The 18,396-nt window shown below is 42.6% G+C and overlaps 1 protein-coding gene across 13 annotated transcripts in view; it reads right to left on the bottom strand.

Annotated features, from left to right (window-relative positions):
• LOC125460282 (contactin-4-like) overlaps window positions 1–18,396 on the bottom strand; it is a 2,333,145-nt gene that overhangs the window by 780,952 nt on the left and 1,533,797 nt on the right. The gene's annotated exons all lie outside the window — the stretch shown is intronic.

The raw sequence follows: 18,396 nt of genomic DNA, 5'->3' as shown, positions 1-18,396 counted from the left end.
TTGATGTCTTATAATCAGGAAACTCTTTCATTACTGAGTCTTTCCTATACGGGACATAATCCTGACATATTTTCATTCCATTGCACTCCTGAAGAGGTATTGCATTTTGGTAAAACCAACTAGGGTAGCACTAATACAATTAATCTTAGGGCCCTGGTTAATGTTGTAGAACAGAGAGAATCTGGGGGTTCAGGTACATAATTCTTTAAAGTTTGCATCACAGGTAGACAGGGTGGTTAAGAAGGCATTTGGCACATTTGCCTTCATTGTTCATATCTTTGAGGAAAGGAGTTGGGATATTATGTTGAGGTTGTACAGGATGTTGGTAAGGCCTCTTCTGGAGTACAGTGTACAGTTTTGGTCGCCCTGTTAAAGGAAGGATATTATTAAACTGGAGAGGGTTCTGAAAGGATTCACCAGATTGTTGTGGGAATGGAGGGTTTTAGTTATAAAAATAGGCTGGGACTTTTTCCACTGGAGCGTAGGATTTTGAGGGGTGTTCTTGTTGAAGTTTTTAAAATTATGAGGGATACAGAAAGAGTGAATAGCTAAGTGTTATTTTTTTGCATGGGGGGACATTCAAAACTAGAGGGCACATTTTTAAGATGAAAGGAGAAAGATTTAAAAACGACATGGAGAACAGCTTTTTTGATGAGAGAGTAGTTAAGTGCGTGGAATGAACTGCAAGAGGAAGTTGTGGATTCAGGTACAGTTACAACATTTAAAAGACATTTGGATAAGTAAATGAATGAGAAGGTTTGGAGGGATATGAGCTAAATGCAGGCATGTGGGATTACTTTAGTTTGGGAACATGGTCAGCATAGACGAATTGGACTGAAGGGTCTGTTTCCATGATGTATGACTTTATGACTCTAAAATAGCAAGACCATTCAGTACATTATAAATTTCAATCAAATCATCTAGTCTGCCGAATAAAAACAAATTATTTACTTCATATCATATCTTTTTCCCAACAGCATTCTCATTATTTAATCTTAATGAAATTTATTTTAAATAAAATAATATTTTGATCATATTTATATGTTGAAGAATTCATACAGTAAGCTTACTAAATTATGTATGAACTCTTTATGATTTAACCAGATCATTCATTACATTGTCATCTTATTTTAACCTGAGCTGAAGCTTTTCTCAACATAGAGCCTAGTTGATTTTCCTTTGACCGGCATATTTAATCTCTCCTGCTACCTAAACCCATGTGTTGCTAAAACTCTCACTAGTGCCTTTGCCATATCCAGACTGTACTGTTCTAAAATCCACTTAAGGTGGTCTCTCATGTGTCACCTCAGACAACATAAACTCATCTTAATATCTGCTGCCTATTTTCCATCTTGCACTAAGCTGTACTCACCCAACACCAGTGAAGCTTCATTGGCATCTCGTCATCCAGATCTCCAATTTAAATTTCTCAGCCTTGTAAGATAGTTCAGTACCGTTGTCCCTCTTCATTTTGCTAATCTCCAGCTTTTCAAATTCCCCTATACTGGTACTTCCCAACTCATCAAATCTGGCCTCTCATGCACTAATTCCTCTTTTCAATTAACAGCCGTGTCTTCAGTCACAAAATCCCAACAGTGTAGAAACAGGCCCTTCAGCCCAATAAGTCCACACTGATCCTTGGAACATCCCACCCAGGCCCATCCCCTTACAATCCACCTGAACAGCACGGGCAATTTAGCACGGCCAATCTACCTAAGCTGCACATCTTTGGACTGTGGGAGGAAACCAGAGTACCCCAGAGGAAACCCACTCAAACATGGGGAGAACGTGCAAACTCCAACACAGACAGTCACCCGAGGGTGGAATTGAACAGGAGTCCCTGGTGCTGTGAGGCAACAGTGCTAACCACTGAGCCACCGTGCCGTCATCTTTGCCCCAATCCCCGGAATTCCCTTCTGAAGCCTCTCCATCTCTGAAGACTTCATGAAAACCACTGCCCTTACCCAGGGTTTTGTTCTCACCTTCGTTTAACTTTTTTTTGTTCGCTCAATGTACATTTGTATCCATTTTCACTTGTCAAAAGTGCCTAGTTACAAATTTCTACAAAATAAAATTTGCTACTCTTAAATTCTACTGAATGATATACCATAATAATCTTTCAACCTTTAAAATATGGTTATAATATTGACTCATTAATGTTTAATGTGACAAGATGAAACTGATACAAAGTTGACGTAACATCTTGATCGCTACAAAGTACACACAACATCAGTTACAGATGGTATCACAAGATCAGATAAATATTCAGCTCTAACCTGACTGCACCGACACATTCATTCCTTAAAAGTATAGAAAATGACATCTCAACATTTCAGGCCAGTGGTAATAAAGATTGACATAGAAGTCCATTATGCCAGTATTATAATCATGTTTGAGGCCATTAAAAGAGAAATGTCAATATCTTGTTTTAACCAACAGAATTTGGATGTGCAAGATTTCCATATTTTTATACAAAACAGTTTACACATAAAAATGAATGCATACATATAAAAAAGGAATTGGTGGAAAAAGAGTTTTAATTATTTTAGGTATTTGATTTTGTCGACAGTTGACATTCAACACAAAGTTACAGTTTAAATTCCAAAATCCCTTGCCTAAAGGAGAATTTAATGAATTCCCCAGAAGAAACGCAATTGGGCTTTGTCAATTCAAGAAGCAGTTGAAATTGGTTCCACTGTAATTTGGTAACATAGGCCTTTTGTGTTGAAAGCATATAAAACTAGCCAACTTAGTGTGATGCAGCATTTAAGTGTGACTTAGAATAGATGACTGAGTTGAGTGATAAAGAGAGAGGCGAACGAAGGGGCAAGGTGCTCCATTGCTTTTGCTTTTCTCAAAACTACCATCCTTCAAGACTTGGCTCTTACTTGGCCACAGAAAATGAAGTTGGTTACTTTGAGTGTACCTTAAATTTCAAACAGTATTCAAACTGATGGCTAGGTTAATAAAATATAACAAAGGCATAAATCAACATATAATTTCACAAAATAATTAAGTAGCTTATTGGAACAGATCAGGTAAAGAAGTAGAGGTGATGTGTCACAGCTGCAGCATGTGGGAACGTCTGCATACCAAGTTCCTCTCAGACAAACATTTCTGCAGTAAGTGTTTGAATTCAGGCAGCTTCATCTCGGAGTTAGTGATCCAGAGGCTGAACTACAGATACTACTCTGCATCAAAAAGGAGAGCATTACCTGAATTCCTTGTACCAGAAGACAGTTTGATCTCTTAGGATAGGGTCTACTGATTTAGTTGGTGTTCAGGTAAGTAGGACTGCATATGAGGTAGCAAAGAAGGCGAGGGCCCAGGAGACTCAGCCTTCATAGGTGTCCAGCAATTTTGAAATCCTTTCAATTTGTTTGGATTAAAGTAGCCTTTGCAGTATCCAATGCTTCCAACCATGTCTTGATATCAAATTGGCTGCGGCTCTTTTCTGTAATGCTGGAGATCACTGGAGGAGGCCACAATGGATCATCCACTCAATATTTCTGGCTGAAGATTGCTGCAAATGCTTCTGCATTACCTTATGCATTAACATGCCAGGTTCTTCCATCATTGAGGATGAAGATATGTGTGGAGCATCCTCCTCCAGTGAGTTGCAAAAGCTTGTTAGTAGGTACATAATGTGATTAAGTAAGACAATAGAATTTTACTAATTGTGACAGCAACACAAAAGATGGGAGGTTATCCTTCATTTGTACAGAGTACAAGTGAGACCACATTTAGAATACTTTGTAAAGTAACACAAACAGAAATTGCTGGAAAGCTCAGCAGGTTTGGCAGCATCTGTGGACAGAAATCACAGCTAATGTTTCGGGTTCAGTGACCCTTCCTCAGAATGGTTTTCAATAATTTGCATTGTACTGGTCACCTAAATTAGTGAAGAATAGTTCAAAGAAGGTTTACTAGACTAATAGATGAATAATGGCTTGTCTTGGGGAACGGTTGGAGGAGGAGACTTGCGTATGTAACAGCTGAGAAGAGTGACAGCTGACATGATTGTTGAAAGGGGAGACATGGAGCGGATCCTTCTTCTTATGGTAGGATCTAGAACAAGAATCACTGTTTAATAATAACAGGCCATCTAGTTACGACTGAGATGAGGCAAAAATAAATGATTGCAGAAGGTGGTGAGCCTTTGGAACTCCCTTCCTGAAAAGTTGGTGAAAGCTGAGTTTTGGAATATTTCTTCGGCTAAGATGGATAGGTTCTTGTTAAGCAAGGTAGTGGAAGGTTATCAGAATATCAATTTGTCCTTCCAATCAGATCAATAACGAAATTAATGAATGGTTTGAGGGGCTGAATGGCTTACTCCTGTTCCTTGTTCACATCTATGTAAGAATTAAACAAGAGAAGCTCTTTTTACTTACTTTTCTTGTTTGTACATACGTAATAAATTCGGTGCCACTTTTCACTTCAAACCAACAATTTCTTCAGCTTATTTAAGGTTAATTGCTTTTTTCCTAGGACCAAATTTGAAAAAAAACCCTCTAAAATTCAATGTGCTTTCTCTGCATTTTCCCACCTATTGACTGAGGTTCCAATCAAGAATCACCAGCCTCAAACATGAACTCTACTTTCTTCATACAGATACTTCCAGACCTGCTGAGTTTCTTCAGCAATTTTTGTTTTTATTCAAGATTTCCTGTTGGCCTTTTCAATAATTTTGGCCAAAGCGATCCTTCAATTTGTTTACTGTCCTTGTGACACTGGACTCCATAGCTTCAGCATGGGCCTCCCTGAAATGCTTGCTCAATGACTTAAAACAGGGAAAATAAAACACCTTTGTTTCCAAGAACCCACCATGCAGATTATTTCCAGAATTTCAAATGCAACAAGGTTAACCTTAAGCCTTTGCAGGAGCATTATTCTCAATTTCTTCTCACCCATCCTCCAAATGTCCTCCCTTTCCCAAATTTGCATTTTGTTATCATAGAGAGCCACAGAATCCCTACAGTGTGGAAACAGGGCCTTCGGCCCAATAAGTCTACACTGACCCACGGAGCATACCACCCGGGCCCATTCCCTTTCCAATCCACCTAATCTACACATTCCTGAACACTATGGGCAATCTAGTATGGTCAATTCACCTAGCCTACTCATCTTTGGACTGTGGGAGGAAACCAGAGCACCTGGAGGAAACCCACGCAGACACAAGCAGAATGTGCAAACTCCAAACAGACAGTTGCCCGAGGGTGGGCTCAAACCTCGGTCCCTGGAGCTGTGAGGTGGCAGTGTTAACCACTGAGCCACCATGCCGCCCCCATTTCCCACTTCTAGAATAACATCTCCCACTTCTAGTCTGTGCCATGGGCAATCTGTTTCTTTAATTTAAGGTTGGTATATCTTGACTTCCAAGGAGCTAGGAGCTATATATGCTTCAAAGCCGCAATAATCTCTTCACTGCTCTTCTAAAGCTCCACCCTTCCTCCTAGTTCTCCCCTAAATGAATCCACAGGGAAATTCAAAATCCAAGCAACACACCAAGCTCCACTCATCTCCATGACAAAGTGGCACATCTGTTCCCAGTTAAAAAGACAAATTAATTGCCTTTAAATGCTAATTAATTCCTTAATTCTGGAAAACCAAATGAATTATTTATTTCTTTTCGTGACACCATTTGCCATTAATGACTCAGTTGCGCAAAAAGCGTGTTACCTTCTCCATTATTCATGTAAGTTTGCTGTTTTCCCAGCCTTTAGATTTTAACCATGGTGTTTTTCCCAATAAACCTGCAAAAAAAGCTCAAATTCTAAAACCAAAATCTATACTACTAAAGGAGATGGGCATAGACACCTCCAACAATTTGAAGAAATATACTAATCTCATGAAGCTCATGGGAGAATTCCAACTGTACATGTAAGAAGAATTCTCAAACCTATTAGTTACTTGTACATGCCAATATAGTCCATCAAAATCTATGACAATTCTCCAGACATATGGAAAGCTGTTTACATGGCTGATTTTAACGCAGTTGTTAAATAATTCAGCTAGACACATTAAAGCCCTTGCTATTCAGATATTTTCCTGTATATTAACATGAAAATGCAATTTAAGGATTTTGTTTTAAGTTTTCATCCTATTTTTTCTGATTTTGGTCAAACTGTCTCTGTAACAGCTGTGTGTCAAAAAGTGGGCTGTTTCTATTTGAATCAAGTCAGCCTTCCAATCAGAATGAATAAGAAGAAACGCTGCAAATAACACAACAGAACTATTTTTAGTGCGGTCAACTAAGCATTATGGTTGTGCAAAGGCAATCGGGCCCTGAAAGCAAACTTCCTGTGATGCACAGAGCGATGCAGCACTGGGTGTTGAAACTGAAGTTATAACACTGGAAGGAACGCTCTAAGACATACCAGAATTAGAATCTCAAAAGACAACAGAGGGATCCTCAAAAAAAAAGATTACATAGCAGATAGGAACAGGAGGTAGCCATTTGGCCCTCCAATCCTGCCCTGCCATTCATCACAATCATGGCTGATCATCCAACTCAATTACCTAATCTTGTTTTTTCCTCATAATCTTTGATCCCATTCACCCTGAGTGCTCTATCTAGTCACCTCTTGAATATATTCAATGTTTTGGCATCAACTACTTCTTGTGGTAATGAATCCCACAGGATCACCACTCATTGGGTGCAGAAAACTCTCCTCATCTCTGTCCTAAATGGTCTGCCCTGAATCGTCCAGTGACCCCTGGTTCTGGATGCACCCATCATCAGAAATATCCTCCCCACATCTAACCTGTCTCGTCCTGCCAGAATCTTTTAATCCTATATGAGATCCGCCTCATTCATCTGAACCCAATGAACACAATCCTAACCTAACCAATCACTCCACATATGTCAGTCCCACAATTCCTGGAATCAGCTTGGTAAACCTTCACTACACTCCGTCGAGAGCAAAAGGATCTTTCCTCAGAAAAGGAGACCAGAACTGCACACAATTTTCTCGGTGTAGCCTCACCAAGGTCCTGTATAACTACAACAACACATCCCTGTTTCTGTATTGAAAACCTCTTGCAATGAAGGCCAACATACTATTTGCTTTTTTTACCGCCTGCTGCACCTGCAAGCTTACCTTCAGCGACTGGTGCACAAGGACATCCACATCGCAGTGCACACTCCCCTCACCCGATTTACAGCCATTCAGGTAGTAATCTGCCTTCTTGTTTTCACTTCCCTAGTGAATTACATAACATTTATATAAATTGTACTGATTCTGCCATTGATTTTCCCATACATCCAACCTGTCGAGATCATGCTGAAGGATCTTTACATCCTCATCACAGTTCACCCTCCCACCCAACTTGGGATCATCTACAAATTTGGAGATGTTACATTTTGTTTCTTCATCCAAATCATTAATGTATATTGTGAGTAGCTGGAGTCTCACCAATGATTCCTGTGGCACCCCACTAGTTACTGCCTGCCAATTTGTAAAGGATCTATCAATTCCTACTCTTTGTTTCCTCTCTGCCAACCGGTTTCCTATCCATCTCAAAACACTTTCTCCAATCCTATGCATTTTAATCTTGCATAATAATTTCTTATGAGGGGTTTTGTCAAACACTTTCTGAAAATCCAAATATACCACATCGACTGCTCCCCCTCGTCAATTCTACGAGTTACATCTTCATAGAATTCCAACAGATTTGTCAAGCATGATTTACCCTTCATTAAGCCATGCTGTCTCTGTTTGATCCCGCCACTCCTTTCTATATTCTCAGCTATAAAATCCTTGACAATGGATTTGAAAATTTTCCCCACTACTGTTGTTAGGTTTCCTGGTCTATAATTCCCTGTTTTCTCTGTACCTCCCCTTTTGAATAGTGCAATGGCATTAGCCACCCTCCAATCTGCAGGGGTTATTCCAGAGTCTATAGAATCCTGGAAGATGACCACCAATGCTTCCTTAAGTGCTCTGGGATGTAGATTATCAGGCCTTGTGGATTTATCCGGCTTCAATTCCATCAATTTTCCCCACACTATTTCTTGATGAATATTGATTTCTCTTAATTCTTCCCAGTCACTAAGTCTTGCATTCTCCAACAATTCTGGTATCTGATTTGTATCGTCTTTTGTGAAGACAGAACCAAAGTATGTATTCAGTTGCTCAGCCATTTTTTTACCCCGATTATGCAGTCTACTATTTCTTCTGTTGGTGACCTACATTTGTCTTCTCTCATCTCTTTCTCTTCACATACCTATCGAAACTCTTAGTGTCAGTTTTTATGTTCTCGGCAAGCTTACTTTCATGCTGTATTTTTCCCTTCTCAATCAATCCCTTGGTCCTTTGTTGCTGAATTCAAAGCTGCTTGAAATCTTCAGACATTTTATTTTTCTTAGTCATTACTAAATGTAATTTACAAGGCAATGCCAAATATATGATGACCATGTATGTTATTTAGGATGCAAGTATAATAAATAATATTACTTTGAAGAATAAGCCTCAAGACTGTCCTTGACTTGCCTTGTCCTTAATCGATATGTCTCAAAGATAAAACTGCCAGAAAAATATATGACAAAAGAATTGTTGTTATCCTCCAAGTGAGGAAGGTCATAGAACTCAATAGTAAATTCATACTGGCTGGTGTCTGAAAGATATAGGCAAATATATGGGAATCACAAGTCTCACCTCTAAACCCAGCTTTCCTCATTTTCCAAGATGCTGAGGTACCAGTGCTAGACTGACCTGGACATGGTCAGAAGTCACACGACACCAGGGGACAGTTCCTGGTGTTGTGAGATTTCTAACCTCATTTTCCAAGGGACACGTGATCCCTGGTCGTAGGCAGCCATTTAAATGACTAGCTATCTCTACTCAAATTAGATTTTGGAGTCTTTGGTTTTTGGAAGTTGGAGTTTGGTAACTAGGCCAGCAGGGACAAGTCGTTACCATAGAATAGAATCTTTAAAGTGTGAAAGTATGGCCATTCAACCCAATGAGTCCACACCAACTCTCTGAAGAGCATCTCACTCAGACCCACACCCGCTACCCTATCTCTGTAGCCCTACATTTCCCATGGCTAATACACCTAACTTACAGATCCCTGAACATAATGGGTAATTTAGCATGGCCAATCCCACCTAACTTGCACATCTTTGGGCTGAGGGCGGAAGCCAGAGTACCTGGCAGAAACTCATGCAGACACAGAGAGAATGTGCAAACTCAACATCGACAGTCGTCTAAGGGTGGAATTGAACCTGGGTCCCAGGTGCGGTCAGGCAACAGTGCTAACCATCATGCCACCCACAACAGAATAGCAGACGTAACACAGTGGAACTCTCCAAGGGCAGGCAACGTTTTTGCAAAACATTTCTTCTTGAAATCCAGGAATAGCCATAAGACTTGAGAGCTGAGGTACTTGTATGAATTTGTTCGAAAGATACTTTGGGAGTGGGAATCAGGGATTCATTTGGGGCAGTGGCATCCTTTAGAAGAGGGATGTGACAAATTTTCAGATTGTTCAATGGATACAAGGTGGTGCATAAACTCTTTGGAACTGTCTGACTTGTCAGGAATTGTCAAGAAATGTCTAGAGGTGTCAATGAGTGTCAATCTATCAAGAAATGTCTGGAACAATCATTAAGTATCAAAATTTTAAGAAGTCTCTGCAAGTGTGAAAATGTATGATTTTGTATGAGCATGTTTGTCTCAATGCAAAAGTTGGTAAAATAGAATTTGAAATCATAGAATTCTATCGACCCTCATGTGTGCATTGTTCTTGTACTATAATGGCAGTGTCCGTACCCTTAAGCTGTCAGGCCTGCGTTCAAGTCCAACTTGCTACAGAGATGTATCATAGCAGGTTGACGTAAAGAAAATTTGTCATTCACAGGCAAAGTTATTAAATTTAATATTTCAGACAGAGACAGATTCCGAATTAATAGGGACATCAAGGGTTACAAGGAGAAGGCAGGAGAATGGGTTGAGAAACTTATCAGCTTTGATCAAATGGAGGTGAATATGTATTTGGCCAAATGACCTTATTCTGCTCTTATAACTTCTGGTACTCCTGGATACTCTGATTGGGGTTTGTTAGATTTAAGTGGAAAAGGTGGTGCATGAAAATAGATAGGCGGGGCCATGGAGAGAGTGAATCAAAGGTACTGGGTTGCATGAGCTTGCGTGGTAGGACTCGGGGTAGGTATAGGAGTGAGGTGGAGCAAGAGGCGATGAGGGGCGAGGACTTGAAAATGTTTTATATTTCCCCATGTTTGGAAATATAATAATCCCTTTGAGATTGTACATAGCGTACTTGAACATAAAAACATCGAACTTAACGAGGAAAATTTTCAAGGAAGAGTCCAAAAAAACATAGAATTTGCAAATAAAAGAACGAGTAATTTATAATGTCTGTTGACATAAAACCATTGTAGAATTTGGACTGCATGACTGATTTCCTGAGATACCATTTTCACATGTGAGCAGTTTCAGGGTCTGACTGACTGTGACCTTTTGTGTTGTTAATCAGAGTGTTTTGGTTCTAATAAATACATCAATAGACACCGGGTTGCATGACTCCAGATGTTTGCCCGTGATGAATACCAGTTGAGTTGGCATGAAGAGAACAGACTGCTGAATTGGGGTCATGTATTGACAGAGAGGTGATTAAGAGTATGGGGATAAATGGAGGGCATAGGTAGGAAATGAGCATGAGGTGGCCCAGGTGACATAAACAGCCATGGGGGAAAATGGATGTCATGGGGCACAGGCCACATGACACTATAGGAATGGGTAAGTGGACATTGCTTATAGTCTGTATGGAAGCTGTCATGGGAATGGGGTGATACAGACAACTGGAACGGATTGGTGAGTACAGGGTATTACAGACGGCATACAATAGCATCGATTGGGCATGATGGTCTATGGGATGGAGGAGAGTGAACAGGTGTCGTGTTCTGTACTTTCAATTTCTTTTAACACTTTGACTGCATTCTGGTGCCCAAGAAAACAAGGTGTTGTGTTTTTGTAAAATTCCTTATTGTGCCACAATATCAAGTTTATGTCTAACAAATCTGAGCACTTCTTTCTCCAAGAGTGTGTTGAATTCATGAAATTCAACTGTTTTAACTGCCTGCAGTTCATACAGGTGTTTAACTGTCTACCACAAGTCATATTTCCAAGGTTTTCATACAATAGCCCATGCTTCTTTTATAATGTGTTTACGAGAATATTGACAATGTTTCGACTGTTGAATTTTCTGTTTTAAAACTTTGTGAACTAATTCACCAAGTAATTAACACAACTTTCTTCATTAAAATGGTATAATTCTTTCATAGATAAAACTTTTACTCTTGCAACAAGCTATTAAAGGGCGTAACCTTGCCAAAGGGATATTAGATGATGTCTGATGCCTGTCCACCATTTATCGACTTGGCACAAGTCAGGAGCATAATCAAATACTCCCCTTTGCTTGAATGAACACAGCTCTGACAACACTTGACAAGCATGGCAATATCCAGGACAAAGCAACCCTCCTACTAACACTCTCTACGAACAATGTTCAGTGTCTGCAAGGGGTAACACCTACAAGATGCACAACAGAAATTCACCAAGGATTCTCAGACAGCACCTTCAGAACCTATAACCACTACCATTTAGAAACTGAACGACAGCAGATCCATGGGAACATGACTTATCTGCAAATACCCCTCTGTGACACTCACCAAACAGACTTGAAAATGTCTCACAGTTCCTTCAGTGTTGCTGGGTCAAAACACCTTCACTATCTCCATAATGATATTGCATATATTCTATACCAAATGAAATGCAGTAGTTCAAAGCAGCAGCTCACCAACACCTTAATAAGGGAGACAAATGCTGGTCTAACCAAAGATGTCGACATCTGAGTGAATTTTTAAATCATCCCGATCTCAGAGTTATTACAGTGCAGAAGGAGGCCATTCAGCCCAACAGCCTGTTCCACTTTCTACTCACACTCTCCTGCCTTTTCCCCATATCCCTCTGTGCAATTACTAACCAAAAATAAACCATCAAATGCCCTCTCAAATGTCTTAATTGAATGCACCTCTACCATATTTCCCAGACAGTGCATTCCATTCCCTAACGACTCACTGTGTGAAGAACCTTTTTTCCTCTCATAGCACCTTTGCTTTCTTTGCCATTCACAAATTAATGTCCTCTCATGCTTTTTTTTTGACAAATGGAAACAGCTGCACATTTTGTCATCTGGAGTGCCCACTCAGGATTTTGGCAACTCAGTGAGATCTCCTTTCAGGGAGAACAGACCCAACTTCTTCAATCTATCTTTATAATTAAAATTTCTCTTTTCTCTTCACAGCTCTTTTGATAGAGATGAGAGTACTGTCCCGTATATATTGCTCTACCTGTTCTGCCACCTTAAATAGATAATTTAGGGTTTAGATTGCCAGATAGATGAGATGTTTTGGCATCAGGTGGGTGAAGTGCCAGGTGAGTGAGGTTGTCAGGGTGCCAGTTTGAGTCAATGACAGCTTCGGTTAGGTCAGGGGAGTGTCGGATTCAGTGGGTGTGAGGGCGGGAGATGGGAGTGTTCAGAGGAAACTCAGGTCCTTTTCTGGTATATTGCATTGCTGGGTCAGGGTCGGGTTGATATGGGGGCAAAATTGGGTTTGATTAAGGAGATCTGCTGCGTACAATTGCAGCAAGCTCGCATGCTGTGTTGAGCAAGGATTGATTAGGTGGAGGTCGTTGTGGTAAATACTGTCAGGTTTGGGAGTTGTGGGGGTGGTATCAGGCCATTGTGAGTGGGGATTCAGGTGGATGTTGGTTCAGTAAGGGTGGTGGTATCAGGTTTTGATGGGGAAGAGTTATTGGAGGGATTAGTGGTGAGTCGGTTTGTCCATTTAATATTTATCCAGGAATTACAGTAGGTTTTCAAACTTCTATTGTTTCCTGGGTAGCCACTAAACTTAGCAGAATAAGAACTCTGGGAAGTTTCCAACTTTAAGGGGCTTTTTCAGAGAATTCCAGATGCAGCAAAATTGCACATCAGAAGTTTCAATGCCTTGTGCAATTCCCAGAATCTGTCACATTGGGGAGACTCCAAGGACCTGACATGAAACTCCAGCCTGCGTTTCTCCAATGATTCTTATCATTGAAATATCTGGACCAACATGTTAATCTTGAATGTACCATTTTCCCTCAAATATACCTGCGTATTTGATGGTTGACCTTGTAATTGTATCTAATAGCTTATATTTTTCAGCACTGCACACAAAATAAATCTCTCTGCTACTTTACCACTCATCATCATAAACCAATAAAGCTGTCTAATCCTGTGGGAGGAGAGATAGAGTTTTTCACTCCTGTGCATAATCACAAAAGTCCAGAGCAGCATTGCACCGAGAATTTTGCAAGCTTCATTTCAGGTGAAATCACTGTCTCAAATTGAGATGATTAGTGCTACTTATAGTCATTTCACATTATAAAAAGGCAGGCTTTCTTTTTAACACTTTATATGTAAAAAAAAATAACTATCACATGGAGTATGCAGGGTTGATTGCGTGAAAATATAGCTGAGGAAGAAGTTGACGAATGTGCTTTGAAAACACTGAACATTTTCAAGATGTCTCGAAGGAATCTCTGTTCTCGGTGTGGTAGCTATTGTGCTGAGAGATCTTCATGAAATATTTCAGCGACTGGATAAATCAAATACATTAATAAACAAATGAATTAATGAAAAGTAAGAAGAATCCATTGAATACAAATTTAACTACATGGCAGCACAGAAGGAGTTTGCATAACCTATAGCCCAGAACACTTCTCACAATCTCTGTTGCCCTGTTTCCATTTCAGTTTTTGTGGGTGCAACCTTTTGAGAAATGGAAAAAGGAAAAGAAATTACTACAGAAAATTTGCACACTCTGTGGATTACATTGGCCTCCAAGATAATAAAATGTGAGGCTGGATGAACACAGCAGGCCAAGCAGCATCTCAGGAGCACAAAAGCTGACGTTTCGGGCCTAGACCCTTCATCAGAGAGGGGATGGGGGGAGGGAACTGGAATAAATAGGGAGAGAGGGGGAGGCGGACCGAAGATGGAGAGTAAAGAAGATAGGTGGAGAGGGTGTAGGTGGGGAGGTAGGGAGGGGATAGGTCAGTCCAGGGAAGACGGACAGGTCAAGGAGGTGGGATGAGGTTAGTAGGTAGCTGGGGGTGCGGCTTGGGGTGGGAGGAAGGGATGGGTGAGAGGAAGAACCGGTTAGGGAGGCAGAGACAGGTTGGACTGGTTTTGGGATGCAGTGGGTGGGGGGGAAGAACTGGGCTGGTTGTGTGGTGCAGTGGCGGGAGGGGATGAACTGGGCTGGTTTAGGGATGCAGTGGGGGAAGGGGAGATTTTGAAACTGGTGAAGTCCACATTGATACCATATGGCTGCAGGGTTCCCAGGCGGAATATGAGTTGCTGTTCCTGCAACCTTCGGGTGGCATCATTGTGGCAGTGCAGGAGGCCCATGATGGACATGTCATCAAGAGAATGGGAGGGGGAGTGGAAATGGTTTGCGACTGGGAGGTGCAGTTGTTTGTTGCGAACTGAGCGGAGGTGTTCTGCAAAGCGGTCCCCAAGCCTCCGCTTGGTTTCCCCAATGTAGAGGAAGCCACACCGGGTACAGTGGATGCAGTATACCACATTGGCAGATGTGCAGGTGAACCTCTGCTTAATGTGGAATGTCATCTTGGGGCCTGGGATGGGGGTGAGGGAGGAGGTGTGGGGACAAGTGTAGCATTTCCTGCGGTTGCAGGGGAAGGTGCCGGGTGTGGTGGGGTTGGAGGGCAGTGTGGAGCGAACAAGGGAGTCACGGAGAGAGTGGTCTCTCCGGAAAGCAGACAGGGGAGGGGATGGAAAAATGTCTTGGGTGGTGGGGTCGGATTGTAAATGGCGGAAGTGTCGGAGGATAATGCGTTGTATCCGGAGGTTGGTAGGGTGGTGTGTGAGAACGAGGGGGATCCTCTTGGGGCGGTTGTGGCGGGGGCGGGGTGTGAGGGATGTGTCGCGGGAAATGCGGGAGACGCGGTCAAGGGCGTTCTCAATCACCGTGGGGGGAAAGTTGCGGTCCTTAAAGAACTTGGACATCTGGGATGTGCGGGAGTGGAATGTCTTATCGTGGGAGCAGATGCGGCGGAGGCGGAGGAATTGGGAATAGGGGATGGAATTTTTGCAGGAGGGTGGGTGGGAGGAGGTGTATTCTAGGTAGCTGTGGGAGTCGGTGGGCTTGAAATGGACATCAGTTACAAGCTGGTTGCCTGAGATGGAGACTGAGAGGTCCAGGAAGGTGAGGGATGTGCTGGAGATGGCCCAGGTGAACTGAAGGTTGGGGTGGAAGGTGTTGGTGAAGTGGATGAACTGTTCGAGCTCCTCTGGGGAGCGAGAGGCGGCGCCGATACAGTCATCAATGTACCGGAGGAAGAGGTGGGGTTTGGGGCCTGTGTAGGTGCGGAAGAGGGACTGTTCCACGTAACCTACAAAGAGGCAGGCATAGCTGGGGCCCATGCGGGTGCCCATGGCCACCCCCTTAGTCTGTAGGAAGTGGGAGGAGTCAAAAGAGAAGTTGTTGAGTGTGAGGACGAGTTCAGCTAGGCGGATGAGAGTGTCAGTGGAGGGGGCCTGGTCGGGCCTGCGGGACAGGAAGAAGCGGAGGGCCTTGAGGCCATCTCCATGCGGAATGCAGGTGTACAGGGACTGGACGTCCATGGTGAATATGAGGTGTTGGGGGCCAGGGAATTGGAAGAATATGAGGTGTTGGGGGCCAGGGAATTGGAAGACCAAGCGGAGGCTTGGGGACCGCTTTGCAGAACACCTCCGCTCAGTTCGCAACAAACAACTGCACCTCCCAGTCGCAAACCATTTCCACTCCCCCTCCCATTCTCTTGATGACATGTCCATCATGGGCCTCCTGCACTGCCACAATGATGCCACCCGAAGGTTGCAGGAACAGCAACTCATATTCCGCCTGGGAACCCTGCAGCCATATGGTATCAATGTGGACTTCACCAGTTTCAAAATCTCCCCTTCCCCCACTGCATCCCTAAACCAGCCCAGTTCATCCCCTCCCCCCACTGCACCACACAACCAGCCCAGTTCTTCCCCCCCACCCACTGCATCCCAAAACCAGTCCAACCTGTCTCTGCCTCCCTAACCGGTTCTTCCTCTCACCCATCCCTTCCTCCCACCCCAAGCCGCACCCCCAGCTACCTACTAACCTCATCCCACCTCCTTGACCTGTCCGTCTTCCCTGGACTGACCTATCCCCTCCCTACCTCCCCACCTACACCCTCTCCACCTATCTTCTTTACTCTCCATCTTCGGTCCGCCTCCCCCTCTCTCCCTATTTATTCCAGTTCCCTCCCCCCATCCCCCTCTCTGATGAAGGGTCTAGGCCCGAAACGTCAGCTTTTGTGCTCCTGAGATGCTGCTTGGCCTGCTGTGTTCATCCAGCCTCACATTTTATTATCTTGGAATCTCCAGCATCTGCAGTTCCCATTATCTCTGATACATTGGCCTCCATGTACATTTGGAAAGTTTAGTACAACAGTGGAGTTGGGAGAGGGGGGAATATAACACACACTGTTCACAGAGATGCTTTCCTGCTGAACAAGACTATCTTTTTTCCAACATAATCAACCATTCAGCAGAGGTTAGCAAAATCAACAAATCCAGAGACAGAAATAGTCCAAGTTTGGAGAAAATAAAAGTTTGTCTGCAAAAGATAAAATTTAAAAGATTGCCATGTAAAGTTTATCAGTGAGGACTGTTCTTATTATGCATCCAAAAAATTTCAAGGCTGGTTTTTAAAGCATAATATTTCTTTTAGAGCTGTTCAGTGACGATCCAGGGCAAGATGCATTGTTGCCACAGTGTCAAACATGGATATTTGCAGTTGTGCTTGGCAAAGTTCTCTAAGCCAAAGTGATTGATCAGGGAGTTCATTTTTCAGTGAATATCTGAACCACATGGGCCAGGCAGGTCCCAGGCTTTGAACCCCAGCATCTGCATATCTAGCCTGGCTTGGCTCAGACACCAGTAGAGGTACAAACAGCTGTCTTAGCTTCGCTCAATCAAAGAGAAGAAAAACAGAATGTTTTCAGCCCTCATCATTTTCCCAGATCTCTCGCTTAAATTGACACTGTTGCAGAGAGAATTAAGCCTGGCTTTGATACAACTCCTACTGGATAGCCTGCCAATAATCATCATCAAGATTTATACATAAATGATGGCCACTTGGGTGGCTGGCACCCTTGGAGTTACATTCCAGAAAGGAATCAATTACATCTGAAGCCTGAGAGATAAAACTGGCAACAGGCAAATAGAGTTCATTCCATGGTGGCTACAGAAAGGCTCGTGGTGAGATTTTGCGCTCCTGGAAGTGGTGATCTTGGAGTCAGGAATGCCACCTAATAAGGGGTTGTTGGAGCACCAAAAGCCTATAACCTTTTAGCCTCTGTTGTAATTAATTTTGTGATAAGGTCCACAGTCGATCTTTTTATTTTTCTTATCAACCTGTTCAGAGATGTTATCAAACACTTCTGGGCCAGGTAGGACTTGATTGTGGGCCTTCAGGACCAGACACCAAGGACACTACCACTGCGCCACAAGAGGCCTCTCATTTTTGATCTTCCTACCTTGACACCATTTGAGGCCCTTAAGTGGCCACATGAAGATTATTTAATGGCCTCAATCCATTAAGGTGAGCCCAGTTATAGCTCAAACTATATAGGCAGCTTGTCAGCCAAGGGGTGGAAGTAGTATCCCATGATTAAAGGCACTGTTCCTGAACAGAGCCTCACTTTCCCACCTCACCCCATAAACCCCAAAAACTCAGAGATTAGCCCCCGTTCCATCCCAAATCACTGCCTTCCTCAATGATTGTCTGCCACTCCAGCAGTGGTTATGGGTACTGCTGCTGAGTGCAAGAGCCGCTGGTCTGAGACAGACTGCTAGCTGTCTCTGGGCAGGGCCTTACTTCCAGCTGAAAGTCACTTTGTGGCATTTCCAAAGTCTGACTGGCATTTTGTACCTGCCTGATGAGACCTTTAGCATCTCAAAAACCTTTCGCCCTCTGAGTCATCTGAAAGTTTCTGAATCTAAGGGACACTATTGTTAGAGGAGTCTGGAACACACTATCTAGTAAGTATTTAAATACATTATAAAAGAGCATTTTTATGACAGCAGTATTTGGTATTTTCACTGTTAACATAATTTTTCTTCTTCCCTAAGAGCTTTAACGAAGGCTACATTCCATTATGAGCAGCAGGGCAGAAATATAGAGGCCATGATTCCAGCGCATTACGAACCCATGAGGCTGAATGTAACAACGTTGTCTTCGGGACCTTCAGGACACAATCCGAGTCTCGGGTCCGTATTTTCCAGCAG

The sequence above is a fragment of the Stegostoma tigrinum genome, chromosome 11 (assembly GCF_030684315.1).
Source record: "Stegostoma tigrinum isolate sSteTig4 chromosome 11, sSteTig4.hap1, whole genome shotgun sequence".
NCBI classification, from domain to species: domain Eukaryota; kingdom Metazoa; phylum Chordata; class Chondrichthyes; order Orectolobiformes; family Stegostomatidae; genus Stegostoma; species Stegostoma tigrinum.
Note: the sequence above shows the minus strand (reverse complement) of the source record. Positions and strands in the feature narration are given on the sequence as shown.